Source organism: Macaca mulatta, chromosome 16, assembly GCF_049350105.2.
Source record: "Macaca mulatta isolate MMU2019108-1 chromosome 16, T2T-MMU8v2.0, whole genome shotgun sequence".
Lineage (NCBI taxonomy): Eukaryota > Metazoa > Chordata > Mammalia > Primates > Cercopithecidae > Macaca > Macaca mulatta.
Window position 1 is genome coordinate 79,209,645 of NC_133421.1, and position 15,555 is coordinate 79,225,199.

Here is a 15,555-nt window from a genome sequence, read left to right on the forward strand (position 1 = left end):
TGTCCCTGCAAAGGACATGATTTCATTCCTTGTTATGGCGGCATGGTATTTCATAGTGTGTATGTGCCACATTTTCTTTATCCATTCTATCATTGATGGGCATTTGGGTTGATTCCATGTCATTGCTATAGTGAATAGTGCTGCAGTGAATGTATGCGTGCATATATTTTTGTAAAAGAATGATTTATATTCCTTTGGTTGTATACCCAGTAATGGAATTCTAGGTTGCTTCTTACTTAAACAGATTGACGCTGCTGAATTAGAAGCAGACTTTTTAAAAAGCCCTTGGTGTTTCACGTCAGATTTGAATCATTTCAAGAGTTAGAATCCAAAGGAGAGGGCTCACTCTACTTCTGTGTACGTTACTCAAATGACTTCCCAGGGACGATGGACTCTATTATGCTGACTTTGGAGTCCTTCTCCCCTGAACTGTATCAAGACTGCCATAATCCTTCATCTTTCTTAAGTGACAGGCCTTCCTTGACATTACAAATTCTAAGTTCCTATAAGGGTGCAGGTATGTGGAGAGGGAGGGCATGAACAAACAAGATTCTCAGACATCACATGTGAAGGTTATTTCATCCACTTCTCCACAGCCATTCCTGATTTTTATATAATTAGATTTTAAAGTATTTTTCTTTTGATTTGGATAATTCCATGTTTTCCCCTCCTCATGTTTACTGATACTAATTTGCCCCATCAGAATGATTCCCTGTTTACTCAAGATTTTGTAGGAAACTGAATTAAAGTAGAAAATGGAGAAAGGCAATTGGGTTAATGACAAAAGCATTTTGGGGTTGTTTCTTGATGTTTTGGTTATGTACTTAAACACAGCAAACCCAAAAATTTAGTAGCTTAAAACAACAATTTATTACTGACAATCTTGAGGGTTGACTGGGCTCAGCTGAGCGGTTTTGTTTGGTGTTTCTCATGCATGTGTTGTCAGATGGTGGCTGGGTTGAGAGTCTTGGAGGGCTTCTTCCATCACATGTCTGGTGTCTGGACTAGGGTGGCTGGAATATCTAGGGGCCAGTGGAGCATCTCTTGCTTCATGTGGCCTCTCTATGTGGCTAGATTGGGCTCCTCATAGCCTGGATATATCAGAGTAGTTAGAATTCTTTCATGGAAGTTGGAGTTCCCCAGTTTTAGTGATACAGAAGGCCCACACAGAAGCTGCAAGTTAACCACACAGTGTAATTTCCACTGTGAATACTTGGAGGTTATATTTCATGGTGAGAATGTCTGAAAACTAATTACCATGCTTGGTTAGTCTAATACAGTTAGAATATACCAGTAAACTTTAAAATTGGATCTTATTCCTTCTTTCCAAAATTGGTGGCCAAGAGGCAGTGGAAATGATGTATTGAAATCAATGATGAAAGTGGAAAAACAGTATTAAAATTAATATTAAAATTAGTTTCCATGTATTTGTTATCTACAGTTTTGTCAAGGAAAGCACTTTGATCAAAATAATGTTATTCTACAGAGAGTAAATTAGCCATCTCTGCCTGAAAGACTTAAGCCATAGTTGGAATTAAAATGACACAGAAGAGAATTAAACATTGACACAAATGACTCCCAAATCTCCTATCTATACTTCCCCACCACCCCAGATGGTCATGATTCATAAATACTTGCTGAGTAGGTGTTTTTCCTCCAAATGGAAATAGCTTTGTTTTGTATTTTTTTAGGTAATACATTCTGAGAAAACTTAGAGAATACATACAGGGAAATAAACATTATCTACGATTCTGAGTTAATTTTTTTTTTTTTTATGGAATCTTGCTCTGTTGCCCAGCCTGGAGTGCAGTGACATGATCTCAGCTCACTGCAACCTCCGCCTCCCAGGTTCAAGTGATCCTCCTGCCTCCCCCTCCCAAGTAGCAGGGATTACAGACATGTGCCACCACATCCAGCTAATTTTGGTATTTTTAGTAGAGACAGGATTTTACCATGTTGCCCAGGCTGTTCTCGAACCCCTGATCTCAGGTGATCCACCTGCCTCCGCCTCCCAAAATGCTAGGATTACAGGTGTGTGCCGCTGCGCCCGGCCAAGTTAATTGTTTATGCACTTAAAAATATATTACTCCACAAAACAATGTCTTCTGCAACAACTTGGATGGAGCTGGAGGCCATTATTCCAAGTGAATTAACGCAGGAATAGAAAACCAAATATTGTATGTTCTCACTTAGAAGTGGGAGCTAAGCAATGAGAATGCAAAGGCATAATAACGATATAAATGGACTTTGGGGACTTGGAGGGGAAGAGTGGGAGGGGAATGAGGCATAAAAGACTACATCTTGGGTACAGTGTACACTACTTGGGTGACAGGTGCATCAAAATCCCAGAAATCACCACTAAATAACTTATCGATGTAACCAAAACCCATCTGTACCCCAAAAATGTTGAAATAAAAAATATATTGTATAAAATATAATATATACTTTATAAATACACAATATAAAATATAATATATATTTTATAAATACACAATATAAAATATATAATATATAATAAAATATAATACATATTATATAATATATTATATATAATAAAATAATATAATATATAATAAAATATATAATACATATATAATATGTATAATAAAATATATAATATATATTATATAATATATTATATATAACAAAATATATAATAAGTATATAATAAAATATATAATATATAATATATAATATAAAATATATAATACATATTATATATTATATATTATAAAATATATTATATGTTATATAATTTTTTTTGTTGAGATGGAGTCTCACTCTGTCACCCAAGCTGGAGTGCAGTGGCACAGTCTCCGCCCACTGCAGCCTCTGCTTTCTGGGTTTAAGTGATTCTCATGCCTTAGCCTCCTGAGTAGCTGGGACCACAAGTGTATGCCACCATGCCTGGCTAATTTTTGTATTTTTAGTAGAGATGGGGTTTCACCACGTTGGCCAGTCTGGTCTCGAACTCCTGACCTCAGGTGATCCACCCACCTTGGCCTTCCAAAGTGATGGGATTACCAGGTGTGAGCCACTGCACCCGGCCTCTTTTTTCTTTTTTTTTTTCAATTGTAGGATTATTGAAAAGAAGTAATGGGAAGGGGAAAAAGTGACCCTTATCCTTGCACACATTTATATCAGTTGTAGATAAAATTATTTTATAGATTCCAAGTGTAATACTGGTTTAGGGATGCAAAACATTGTGTAGGCTTCATAGCAAAGGAAGTCTAGGAGATAGTGACTTCAAAGCTTAGCGATGATCTAAAAGAATGCTGCTTTTGCTCTCTCCAAATTCGGGAACTTTCTGGTATTGTCTGAGACTTAATGTGCCCCACCTTGGGTCCTTGGAGTTCCTTGCACTGACAGTCTGGTCAAAAACTTCCTTGGCAAGTGCTGGCTCTCTGTCCTCCAAGCAGAGACAAGAGGCAGACTTGGAACATAACGCTATTTGCCCAAGAGTAATCAGCTCAGCTCAGAGCATTTTCCTATGATCCAGAATGACCCTGCAGACTGGAAGGCGAAGAGTTGTTCTTAGACAAGAACTTGCTAAACCACTTGACCTTTCAACAGCTGTAGAACTGTTTATCGGGAGCATGCCATCTCTCTTGGCTCTTGCAATTTGGCAGCCAGAAAAGTCAAGCCAGTGACATCGTGTGCTTTAGAAAACTTCTGGACAATTCACAACTTCCACCATAAAGTGGCTAAATTAGTCTTGCTAGACAGATAGTGATCTTCGGATGGGTCATCCTTTTCTTGAGCCTATTGGCTTTTGGGACTCCTTCACTGGAATCAAATGAGTCATTGCTAGAGATAAACATAAGTATCTGTTTGTGAGAGCCTCCAATTCCCTAAACCATAGCTGATAAAGAGGATAGATTAGCTCTGTTTCCAGCCACAAGCCTAGGGCAAGTGGCAACTCTGTTTGCCAATAACAAAGAACATGAATTCTCTTCATGTATCTAAAAACAAAGGAGCCAGTGAGCTTTAATTTAGTTTCTCTGAAAGTTGTATTTGTGTGCAAAAATATCTATGATTCATGACATACTTTTGCATAATATGAGTTGAAATATGACTTGATAATGCTAATAAAATGGGTGAATAATAATTTCAAAACAATGACACTGGTTGAAAACTCACTGAACAAGAGATGGAGCTCCTGTTGATACTGAAACAAGGAAGGGCCAGGCACGGTGGCTCACCCTTGTAATCCCAGCAATTTGGGAAGCTGAGGTGGGAGGATCTCTTGAGCTTAGAAGTTCGAGACCAGCCTGGTGAACATGGCAAAACCCTGTCTCTAAAAGAAAATACAAAAAAATTAACCAGGCATGGTGTCACGTGCCTGTAGTCACAGCTGCTGGGGGAGGCTGAGGTGGGAGGATTGCTTGAGGCCAGGCAGGTCAAGGCTGCAGTGAGCAGTGATCATGCCACTGCACTCCAGCCTGGACAGGAGAAAGAGTAAGACCCTGTCTAAAGAAGGAAAGAAGGAAGGAAGGAAGGAAGGAAGGAAGGAAGGAAGGAAGGAAGGAAGGAAGGAAGGAAGGAAGGAAGGAAGGAAGGAAGGAAGGGAGGGAGGGAGGGAGGGAGGGAGGGAGGGAGGGAGGGAGGGAGGGAGGGAGGGAGGGAGGGAGGGAGGGGGCTCCAGTCAGGAGACAGAGTAAGACCCTGTCTAAAAATAAAAAAAAAGAAAAAAGGAAGAGTGCTCCAGTCTAGAGCTACAGCCAGGTATGGTGTTTAAAATCTTGGACACATGTCTTAAGCTCTCTGTGCCCCCAATTTATTCCTCCTTAAAATGGAGAAAATCATAAGAACTACTTGAGAATTCTTATGAGAATTAAATAAAATATCATCTGTAAGTGTAGGCACTTAGTGTCTGCCACATCATTGTCACTCATTTTTCTTAATATCCTCTAATCAAAACCCTTTTTCAACAAATGTGATTAAACAAATATGTATGTAAAGGAAGGATAACCCAGCAATTTTAAGTATGAAGGTATTTTAGACCCTCAAGCCCAATAATACTTGGCTTTTGTTGGCTGAACAAGTTGTCGGAGCTTACACTTGAGCCAAATCTCAATGTTTTGAACAAATGTTCATATTTTTCAGTTTGTATATTACACTAAAAACTTTGTTCACCCTCTCATGTAAGTGATAGGGCTAATTTGTTTTTCCTATTGTAAATCCTGTATTATGAGATTAAAACAGTGACAACTGCTTTTGAAATACCAAATGCAATGTATATTGAAAAACATTTTCAGGGTATTCATTAAGACTGAGATATAATACATTAGAAAAAAGAGGCAGACTCAATATTTGCTTTTTTAAATTTTTTTTATTTACAGAGATTAGGCCACTGATGCTAAAACACTATAGATTGCTGGGCTATGCTTTAAATACTGAATGCATACAAATAATTTCTTTTTCTTTTCTTTCTTTTTTTTTTTTTTTGAGACAGATTCTTGCTTTGTTACCCAGGTTGGAGTGCAGTGGTGCAATCTCAGCTCACTGCAACCTCCACCTCCCAGGGTCAAGCAATTCTCCTGCCTCAGCCTCTTGAGTAGCTGGGACTACAGGTGCGCACCACCACGGCTGGCTAATTTTTTGTATTTTCAGTAGAGGTGGGTTTTTGCCATGTTAGCCAGGTTGGTCTCAAACTCCTGTCCTCAAGTGATCCATCAGCCTCGGCCTCCCAAAGTGCTGGGATTACAGGTGTGAGCCACCATGCCCGACCTCAAATATTTTTAAATAAACTGTTGTTTTTCCAATTTATCAAATACTTGAGAAAGGATTTCATGTGGATTTGAGACTTAAAAGCCATATATACTTTGTTAGTCTGCTGATATGGTTTGGCTGTTTCCCCACTCAAATCTCATCTTGAATTGCAGCTCTCGTATTCCCACCTGTTGTAGGAGGGACCTGGTGGGAGGTAATTGAATGACAGGGGCAGTTTCCCCCATATTGTTCTCATGATGGTGAATAAGTCTCATAAGATCTGATGGTTTTACAAAGGGTTTCCCCTTTCACTTGGCTCTCATTTTCTCTTGCCTGCCACCATGTAAGATGTGCCTTTTGCCTTCCACCATGACTGTGAGGCCTCTCCAGTCACATGGAACTGTGAGTCCATTAAACCTCTTTTTCTTTACAAATTACTTGGTCTCAGGTATGTCTTTATCAGCAGCATGAAAATGGACTAATACACTACTTTATTCTCAGAGAAAGCACAAAGCGTATGTCAGTAGAAAGTGTATCATGTTTGGTGCCACCCATACTTGGGTTCGAATCTGTGCTCTACTGCCTACTAGCTTTTGGGGTCGAGGTTAAATTTCTTAAACATTCTAAGCTTCAGTTTTCAACCTAAAATAGGAGAAAACATTAAGAACTGTATGGAAGAGAGGGGAGCGGAAATTGTAAAAAGAAGTAAAGAATCTGGCGCTGTGCCTGTCATAGGCAGGCAAACCTCACTTTGCATGTGATGATCTTAGTTATCATAGAACCATGGAACACCATTCCCTTGTGTGTGCATTTCAGTTACGCACATTTCTGCATGTGTTGCAACATGTGGAGCAACAAAATCTGTAAAAAGTTTTTAATATATGGCAGTTTTATAATTTCAATATATTAAAAATGTCAAGAAAATATAACATTTTGGCTGGGTGCAGTGGCGCATGCCTGTAATCCCAGCACTTTGGGAGGCTGAGGTGGGCGGATCACCTGAGGTCAGGAGTTTGAGACCAGCCTGACCAACATGGCAAAATTCCATCTCTAATAAAAATACAAAAAGTAGCCAAGTGTAGTGGCAGATACCTGTAATCCCAGCTACTCAGGAGGCTGAGGCAGGAGAATCGCTTGCATCTGGAGGCAGAGCCTGCAGTGAGCTGAGATGGTGCCACTGCACTCCAGCCTGGGTGGCAGAGCAAGACTCTGTCTCAAAAATAAAAATAAAAGAAAGTATAACATTTCACTGTAAAAGAAAACATCGGAAACAACAATAACATTAACGACTGAGCACTGTTTCATTTAGTCCTTACAAAATTGTCAACAAGAGGAGAACCGTTACTGACACTTTTTACAACTGGAGAAAAGGAGACCCAGAGGTTCAATAACTCGACCAAATTTACCCAGCTAGTCAACAGATGAGCCAGACAGAAGGGACTAATCTCTCTATCTTGTCTCTTTTGGACTTGCATTAAAACAAAGACAAGGTTTTCTCACTTTCTTGACCCTGAGACTAAGTTTTTGGGCTTTCCGTTTTGCAGGGGAAAGCAATGTTTTATACGGGCCAATGTGGGGGCATGGATAAGCTGGGACTTTGGTACTCTGGGCGATCCAGAAAGGCACAGCCAATCCTTGAGGATCAAACCCCAGAGCAAATTATTGAGGACTAAATCCTGCAAGGGGTCAGGACCGGCTTAGCCAGTTCAACTGCAGAGGCGCTGCAAAGGGTGGAATTAGGAGACACAGTTGGATGGGCAGGTGACATTCCAGTGGGCATTGGGGCAGATCACCAGGACTTCAGCAATTGGGCAGGCTTTAGGGTGATGTCTTGTTTTGTTAGAGTAGGGTCAGGCAGAATAGAGACTTGGATTTTGATCTGGGCTGAGACGAGGGTGTGCAAATAGAAACTTAGACCAGCAAACCAACCTAAGAGAGACAGAGAAGAAGAGTAAGTAGGAGACCTGAACTTTTCCCTCTATACTTGATCTCACATAAAAATGGCAGTGAAGGAGCGTACCCACGTAACAAACTTGTACATGCATCACCTGACTCTAAAATGAAAGTTGAAATTATTTTTTAAAATTGCAGTGGAGGAGATCATGGGACATCGGGCCAGACAGAGGCAACCCAGCAACCTGGCAGTCAAGACAGCAGAGCCACCAGGTCTGACAGCAGGGCTGTAAGCCAACTCCCCAGCATGTAGGGGTGGAGAGGGGCCAGTCACAGCCACAACTGGCAGGCTGAGACTGAGATCTAAGGTGAAAGCGACTGGTGGAGCCAACTAAGAAAAGGTAGGGGATTGAGGGGCTAGGAGCCAGAACCTATACATTTGAGCTTGTAGCAGTGACAACAAATTCATTTCCCAGCTGGAGGGAATGGGTGATCCCGCGTTGCCCACATGCAAACTATAGGACAAGAGGATTGGGGAAAAGATCTCTGGCCATGTGTTCCTCCCTTTTGGGACTTCCTTAAGAAGTGTGAAAGGTGAGGGCTGTCACCTGGCATGATGTCTTTTCCCTTTGAAACTTGGGGCTTGTTGTGGGCAGCTCTGTCCTTGCCATTCAGGTAGAATGAAAAAAATCGGGTTCACTTGTTGAAAGCAGTAGCTATAGAGCATGTGAGCTACTTTTATGCCTCAATTCAACGGAGCAAAAGAAAGGAATTCATTCTCTAAGAGCCATAGTCAAAGACGAATTCCACCATTATTTGGAAATGCAATCATGCCTCTGGACTGAAAAAATACCCAGTTAGGTTTAACTCCTTTAAACAGTTACAGTGATTCATGAGACGGCAACATTTTTCTAACATCAGATTGGAAGACCTGGGAAGGGATTCGTGGGGGATGGGGCTCAGCCTTCCAATATGCAATTCTGTCCTGACGAAGACGGGAAAACAGCGTCTGGGTTCTGGATAGTCTGGCGTTAGTGAATGAATGTTTTGTGGTCAGAGTAAGTTATGGAAAATGTAAAGGTAATACTTTTTGCATGTGAATAGAGAACTCATTCAGAGCTAAATTATACCAAACATTTACTAGGTGTGTGTGAGGTGGCAGGCAGCGGGAGGTGGGACAAACCTCCATTGGAATTCTACATGTACTTTCTTGTTAATCTGTAAAAGACTTTTGGGCATTCTCTTATGGAAACTTCAGAAGCAGATGGAAATATTTTAAGATGTATAATACACATGGGCCTGTAACATGGATTTTCATTTTCCTTATAGAATTGAACCCAGTGGAGTGCTGTATTACCCTCCATCAGTTAGCAAAAATCCCAAAGCAGAAATCATATTTTATACTATGGCTTCTAGAAGGTTTAGAAGCAAGTGTCTCATCTGTGAACATGAGCAGCACAAAAGCTGTGCTTCAGTTATTCCCGTTGTATTTCCATGGTCATGATCTGCTTCGTATCAGGTAGATGATAATTCTAATCTTTGCCAATAATTCAGCGAATGCAGCAAATTTCTCCTTTTCACCCCTAAAGGAATTATGTCTTTTGAGGCTAGTAATTATCAAGCTCATAGGAAATGGAATAACCATCTTTTTTTTTAATCAGAAAACTGTATGTCTTTCAAATTGTAAAATTACCTTTGGTAAAATATCCTGATTTTAATAATTTACTGAGGGTGTAGTGCATTCTTTAAATGACACATTTATGTTGATGTACTATTAGTGTTGACAGTAATAATATCTGTATAATAAAATCTATAGACAGTATTTTCATGGACCTGTGACTAGGGAAATAAGACTGTTTTGACATCAAAAAATCTTGAGCGAAATTTGAATATGGCATCCAAAGAATGACTCTTTACATGCTCAGCTTTGTACATCCCCATCACCACATAATAGGAACTGAAATTTACTTGTTTCCTCAGCCTGGTGGACCTGTGCTCTTTCCCTCAGTGCAAGCGGCCTCACTGGTGCTGAATGGACAGCTCTGGATAGCATTCAGATCAAGGTGGCTGTGGGTGCCTAGGACCCACGGATGGCTTCTAAGGAGCTGTAAGCCTCATAAAATTAAATGCAAAATTGTGTGTTTATGATTGTATGCACGTTTTCCCAAGAGGATCCATAGCAGTGAAAGTTTGCAACCAATACAATTAAAGGATAAAATCTATTGCTCTACTCCTATCAAAAGATATGCAATTTTCATAAAGGGTACCCTAGTATTTATAAATTATAGTAATGTGCCCCATCTTCTATCCAGACCAGATAACTAAATGATAGTAACCTATTAACACCCAAACATCCACGTCAACTTTTCCACAAAGTAAAACAAGGTCTCTGTATGCATTGACTATATATTAAATATACCTTACATTCCTTAAATGTTTTACAATTATACCTTAATAAATTAACATATAATATATAGGTATATTATACTTGGTATATATAATATACTTCACATATAGCTTATATATCATATAATAATTTATATTATGTGATACTATATTATAATATATAATTTACATACTATTTAATAATCATAATCATATTGTTATTTAATAATATTATAATATATTAACATATACTTATATTATTTAATAGAATAGTTATATACATAATGTATAACTATATTACATATTATATTATATATTATTTATATGCTTCACATATAATATATTATATATAATATTGACATAAATATATATTGATATATATTAATATATACTTCATATATAATATAATGTATTATATGTGAACTACTATATATAATATATAACAATATATAATATAGTAATATTGATAATATTAAACTTTGGAGAAAATACTCTACACTGTGGAAGTTTATATTATATATGATATATACTATATAAGATATATATTATATTATATAATATACATATGAGGTATTATATAGACTTCATATATAATACCTCATATATGTTATATATGAAGTATATAATAATATATAACACCTTAATAATTATACTTTATAACATTTTTGCTAATCCAAAGGCAATTTATCTCAAAACTTAGAGTTTACTAACTTAATATAAGTGGGAGTGGAGGAGAGTAAATTTTGACAAAAAATGGAGCAGCAAAAAGTTCTTTTCAAATGTTTGATTATTGTTTCACAGAATATAATTGTAGTTTCTTAAAATATTAGTTTTTCATCTGTTTCATATTTCTCGGAAATAACCCTTAGATGTTAAGGCTCCTCTGCAGGAATCGTGTGAATATGAATGAGTGCAGAAAAGCTGGAGAGAAGAGGTCGATAAATGTTTAAATTAACTAACTTGATTTTAAACTATCCGATAAATATTTCTCTTAGAAATTTAGGCATATTTTGATCAGTTTTGTTTCTATTGTTTTCTTTTCTTGATCCGCTTCTCAGCTGTGGCTGCGATCTCTGGCATCTCCACAGCATTGATGAAAAAACTCTTAAAATGATTTGTGTCTTCTCTCTTGTGTGGTGTTCTCTCTTCTCTCTCAATTTAAAATATCAAAATTGCTTAACATCTTTCTAGGAAGCAGGTAACATAATGGTGAGTTTACAATCTTCCTCTTGTTCCTTTGTGTATAGGGGTCAATTTTATGTTGGTAATATGGTGAATGATCAAGCTCCAATATTAAACTTTGGAGAAAAGAAATATCCTACATTGTGGAAGTTTGAATTAAAAGATCTCTTTCAAGTGCAGTTGAGAATTTAGCCATCACTCTATCATTCAGAGATAAATTAAAATTCAGTGTGCTAGTGTATATGCATGTTTTACATCAAAGGCAATGATACCAAGAATGCATACTTAACCCTCTGCCGTGAGGAGTTTGAATTGGAAAATTTTAATCCAGGTTATAAATCACTTGAGAGACTTTTAAACTAGCCACAAGGGGGCAGCAAAACACACAGGATTTCCTGAACCCACTGACGCAGGAACATTCCGCCGTGTCTTATGAAGAAGGCAAACGAAAGAACGAATTCAAGTACCTGGCAGTTTGAGCCGTCTTCGAACACTGGCATTTCTAGTACAACTACAGTGAGTCTAGCAGGGGGGACACTATACTTCCTAAGATAACCGAATAATATATGAGACACCAACTTGCAAAGTATTTTTTTTTTTTGACGGAGTCTCGCTCAGTCACCCAGGCTGGAGTGCAGTGGCGCGATCTCAGCTCACTGCAAGCTCCGCCTCCCCGGTTCAAGCGCTTCTCCTGCCTCAGCCTCTGGAGTAGTTGGGGTTACAGGCGCCCGCCACCACGCCAGGCTAATTTTTGTATTTTTAATAGAATCGTGGGGGTTTTACCCTGTTGGTCAGTTTGCTCTCGAACTCCTGACTTCAGGTGATCCACCCGCCTGGGCCTCCCAAAATGCTGGGATTACAGGCATGAGCCATGTGCCTAGCCCCTTTCTAAATATTATGAAGGGCTGCTGTGATGTGCACCCAGGGAGGGCGAAAACCTGGCAGTCGCTCATGATATTTCCCAGTGGAGCAAATTGTAAATTCCTCTTCCTCCTTCTCCTATAATGATTTCTCTTTATTCCAGGGGCAAATAACAATAGGTAAAATATCAATTAGATTTAACTTTTAAAAATAGGGAACAGACTCTCTTGCAGAAGCAGTAAATACTTACGAATCGCTTGGCAATGATCAGGCACTGTTCCGCAGGGATGAGTCTAGATTACTGGTCAAACCTGGATTTTATTGTCAGACTTTCTTGGTGTGAAACTGTACAAGCTTGGGCAGATTTCTTCGCCTTTAGATATCTTAGTTTCTTCACTTGTAAGATGAGGCTAATTCTATAGGTTGCTTTAAAGATTAAGTAAAGTAATATATGCCAGCTCAGTGGCTGACATTTGATGATAATTGAATTAACAGTTATAAAATTACTATCATAGATGAGTGGCATGTGGTATTAGTATTGTTTCTTGGTAACTAAATGATTATATGTAATTTCATTTAATTCTTACAACCAGTGTGAGAGACCAGTTTTACTTCCCTCCATTTTTATAGGTGAGAAGTTGAGGTTCAAAAAGACCGATTGCCTAATATAAATAAAACGAAAAAGCTAGGATTTGAACCTATCATTTTTCTGACTCCCAGCTCAGGTACTTTCAGCCATACCTATGTAGGTAGACTACCATCATTTTTTCCCCCTCTTTCTGGTAACTCCTAAAGTCACCCGAAGTCACCTAATAGATCTTGGAAATGACTTAGAAGTTCCACTAGGCCAGCACGAGGCAGGATCACATGCGTCTTATCATGCACTAATCAGACCAGGGTATGGAGATGGAGGAGAAGAGAGAATTTCTAGTAATCATGGAGGAAGCAAGTATTACCCCCATGTCTCAAACCCAAACCAGCCTCAGCTGGAAAAATCTCTCTAAGGCAACGTACTTTAAACTCATGAGCACACTTATTTGTGTATCTCCTACGTCATCGAGTGTCATCCTTGTGTAAGGGGGCAAGTGATTGTTGAAATGAGTTGACTCATCTATGGTGAAGAGCTATATGGATGTCTGGAATCAGAATATGTTTCTGAGGTTTTTTTTTTTTTTTTTTTTGAGACGGAGTCTCGCTCTGCCGAGTGCAGGCTGAGTGCAGTGGCCGGATCTCAGCTCACTGCAAGCTCCGCCTCCCAGGTTCACGCCATTCTCCTGCCTCAGCCTCCCAAGTAGCTGGGACTACGGGCGCCCGCCACCTCGCCCGGCTAGTTTTTGTATTTTTTAGTAGAGACGGGGTTTCACTGTGTTAGCCAGGATGGTCTCGGTCTCCTGACCTCGTGATCCGCCCGTCTCGGCCTCCCAAAGTGCTGGGATTAAAGGCTTGGGCCACCGCGCCCGGCCTGTTTCTGAGGTTTTTAAGTCTTGAAGAAACAATCAGTTGAGTGCATAGAATTTTTGCTCTATTTGCTCTCTCTTAACATGGAAATGGAAAGATCCCCTTTGCATTTTTAATTGGAGAAGGCACTCTTAGTTAATAGGCTTACAGAACATGTCCTCACCATGTGCACTCAGAAACTACATTGAATAAACTTTTAATTATTTTATTATTATTTCTGAGACAGACTCTCACTCTGTCACCCAGGCTGGAGTGCAGTGGCACGATCTCGGCTCACTGCAACCTCTACTTCCCAGATTCAAGCGATCCTTATGCCTCAGCCTCCCAAGTAGCTGACGTTACAGGCTTGTACCACCACACCCAGCTCATTTTTATATTTTTAGTAGAGTCGGGATTTCACCATGTTGGCCAGGCTGGTCTTGAACTCCCGACCTCAGGTGATCCGCCCACCTCGGCCTCCCAAAGTGCTGGGATTACAGGTGTGAACCACTGCACCTGGCTGTGAACGCACTTTTTAAAATTAAAAATACAAACATACAAACAAAACAAAACACACCCTCTCTGGGTAAAACAGCTGAATTATCCACCAATTCTTTGTTATTGTAGAGCAGTAGCTACGCCCGTAAGAGAGATCACCAGCGCGGAATTACCAAGAAAAAGCCTGCTGAGCTATATACATGCTTATTCCTTATTTCAACTGACATTAATATGGAAATGATACGAGATACTCCTTTAGTACCTATTGATTTTCCCACATTATTTTACAGAAACTCTTGGGTCCCTCCAGATGAATAAAAGCTGTCCTCAGATCCTCACTTACTCCTGTAATACAGTGAGCATCACAAAGTAAAATGAAGTCTGAGCAAGATCCCTCTTGGTAAATAGTCTGCTGCTGAGTGCCCCATGGCACTTGGCCACCGTGACACCAATTTCAAAAGGTTAGATCTAAATGGCGAATGTTCTTAAAATACCTTCCTAATTGTCTGTTGACTTTAAAAATCATATTTAACAGTAGTATTCATTTATGTCCTAAATGGGAATTGTCTTGTTTTTCTCTTTGGTGCCCTTGATATTAAATTGCTGTGGTTTGGGGAGGATTCTAAGTGGACTCTGTTTGTTCTTATTGCGCATAGGCCTTGAGGAATATACTGACTTCCTGTGAATTTGTCTCACTGCAGAGCAAGGGGTCTGGGTGACCGTGTCAGAATGTTGGGTAAGATGTGGGGGTGAGTGGGTGGGGGTTAGAAGCCTCCAACTTGCCTAGGAACAGCTCTCCATTCTTTAGTTTCTTCTTGAGCCAGACCTACAATCTGAAGAGTACTCTCTGTGTACTCTGAAGAAGGCACCATGATATTTCTTTGGGCGGTACACACTTGCAAATGAAAGGTCATATTATGCTTGGTAGATTTCTCATCACTTATGATTATTTAAGCAGATGGGAAGGAATTCTATAAAATAAGGACATAGAAAGGCCGACGCGGTAGCTCAACGCCTATAATCCCAGCACTTTGGGAAGCCGAGGCGGGTGGATCACGAGGTCAGGAGATTGAGACCATCCTGGCCAACATGGTGAAACCCCGTCTCTACTAAAAATACAAAAATTAGCCAGGTGTGGTGGCGCATGCCTGTAATCCCAGCTACTTAGGAGGCTGAGGCAGGAGAATCGCTTGAACCTGGGAGTCGGAGGTTGCAGTGAGCCGAGATCACGCCACTGCACTCCAGCCTGGTGGCAGAGCAAGACTCCCTCTTTAAAAAAAAAAAAAAAGTACATAGAATAGTCAGATATGGAAAAAGGGATAAATTATACTTCGTATAGTGATTCCTCTACTCATTCTTGATAAACTGTAGAACACTGCTTCCCTTGTCACACAATCCTTTTAATTAAAAAAAAAAATGCAACGATATACTTGCTGAATTTTTACAAGATTCTTAAGTCAGCTTTTGACATGGAGACATGTTCTTGCTGAATGAATAAATCAAGATAGAAAACCTTATTTATTTAGCCAGAAATGTGTCCTTGCAGCTGTTCCCTGGAGCTCTCAGAATTGCCTAGTAGTGGATCTC